The sequence below is a fragment of the Echinops telfairi genome, unplaced genomic scaffold (genome assembly GCF_000313985.2).
Source record: "Echinops telfairi isolate 266 unplaced genomic scaffold, ASM31398v2 ScPeMD7_7415;HRSCAF=8453, whole genome shotgun sequence".
Taxonomy (NCBI): Eukaryota; Metazoa; Chordata; class Mammalia; order Afrosoricida; family Tenrecidae; genus Echinops; species Echinops telfairi.
Window position 1 is genome coordinate 1,291,629 of NW_022111315.1, and position 2,321 is coordinate 1,293,949.

The window sequence follows — 2,321 nt, forward strand, 5'->3', positions numbered from 1 at the left end:
TCGCCACATTGACATGAAAAATTATAAGAACCACATGATAATATCGATAAATGCTGAAACATCTACACCAGCTAATACCAATTCCTGCTTAAGACACTGCTTAATACCAATTCCTGCTTAAGACACTGAAAAAGATAGAAATGGAAGGAAAATTCCTTAATATAATACAAGCTATATATGAAAAACCAACAGCTAGCGTGGTACTCAAAGATAACGTGGAGAAAAGATGAAAAGTATCCCACTGAAATAGGGGACCAGACAAGGATGCCCCTGGTGCCCACTCTTCCTTAACATTGTACTGGAGGTCTTAGCTAACAACATATGACAAAGAAAAGACATCAAAGGTATATGCCTGGGGAAGGAAGAGGTGAAGCTATCATTATTTGCAGATGATATGATTTTATTTATGGAAAATCCGAAAAGCTCCACAGGGGAATACTGGAAGCAATAAAGGAATATGGCAGAATTGCAGGATACAAGATCAACAAACAGAAGTCTATTGGACTGTTATACAAATCGGACAAAGCCACAGAAGGGAGGATCAAAAAGGTGGTACCCTTCACAATAGCCAAACATAAATTGAAATATCTAAGGACATACCTGACTAAAAAAAAACAAAGGATTTCTATGAGGAAAATTACAGAATACTATTACAAGAAGCCAAGAGTGATGTCCACAGATGGAAGAATATCACATGCTGGTGGATCAGAAGACTCAATATAGTAAAAATTTCAGTTCTATCCAAGGCACTATATAAGTTTAATGCTATTCCGTCACAAATACCATCATCTGTCTTCAAATAATTGGAAAAACTGATTACCAACTTCAAATGGAGAGGGAAGAAGCCCAGAATTAACAGAGAACTCCTCAAAAAGGACAGAGTCGGAAGGTTTGCTTTACCTTACTTTAGCACCTATAAAACAGCTACAGTGGTAAAAACAGTGTGGTATTGGTATAATGACAGATACTCACACCAGTGGAAAATAACCAAAACCCCAGAAATAAAATCTTCAGCATACAGACAACTGATTTTTGATAAAGGCCCCCAAAATATCAAATGGGAATCAGATGCTCTCTTCATCAAGTGATGCTGGAAAATATGGATATCTACCTGCAGAAAAATGAAGGAAGACCCTTACCTCACTTTATCTACAAGAATAACCTCAAGGTGGATCACAGACCTTGAGGTAAAACACCAAACTATTAGGCCCATCAATGAGGGAATTGGGCAGAGAATACATGTACTATCAGAAATAGAGAAGACATAAACAGAGGAGGTACAAATCGACAAGTAGGATATACTGTAGACAAAACACCTGTGTACATCAAAGAATTCACCAAGAGAGTAATAAGAGAGTCCACAGACTGAAAACATCTTTAGCAATGACACATCAAAGGCCTTATTATTAAAATGTAGAGTACTCTGCTAGCTTACAAAAAGAAAAAAACTAATTGCCCACTGAGGTAGTGGGCAAAGGACCTGAACAGACATCTCACAGGGGCAGAAATTCGAATGGTCAATAAACATATGAGAAAATGTTCCCGATCACTAGCCATAAGAGAAATGCAAATTAAAACAACTATGAGATACCACCTAACACCTTCAGAGATAGCCCAATTCAAAAATTAGAAAGTAACAAGTGTTTGAGGGCCTGTGGTGAGATAGGAACTCTCATCCACCGTTGGTGGACCTGTAGGTATATACATCCATTATGGAAATTGATTTAGCAATATCTAAAACTGATGAACATCGAGCTACCATATGACCCAGAAATCCCCCTACTGGGCATATACCCAGAAGTGGCAAACCATGGCCAGACATCTGTGGTGTTATCCACCCCAGGGACAAGGGAACAACAAGTGATCTAAAATCGATGGTGAAGAGATAGGGAAATAGATCTATGTACATGTATTTATATGTTAAGTATTAAGGTAGCAGACGGACATTGGGCCTCTACACAAGTACTCCCTCAATGCAAGAACATTTTGTTGTAATAACCCGGCACTCTGCGATGCTCATCGTCTTGACGCAATTGCTGAAGACAAAATGGGAGCATAAGCAAATATGGTGAAGAAAGCTGATAGTGTCTGGCTATCAAAAGATATAGCATTTGGAGTCTTAAAGGCTTGAAGGTAAACAAGCAGCCATCTAGCTCAGAAGCAACGAAGTCCACAAGGAAGAAGTACACCAGCCTGTGTGATCATGTGGTATTGAGGGGAGCCAGTATCAGGCATCAATGACCCAGAACAAAAAATCATATTGATGTGAATGAGGGGGAGGGCAGGGTGGAGACCCAACACCCATCTGTAGACAATTAGAC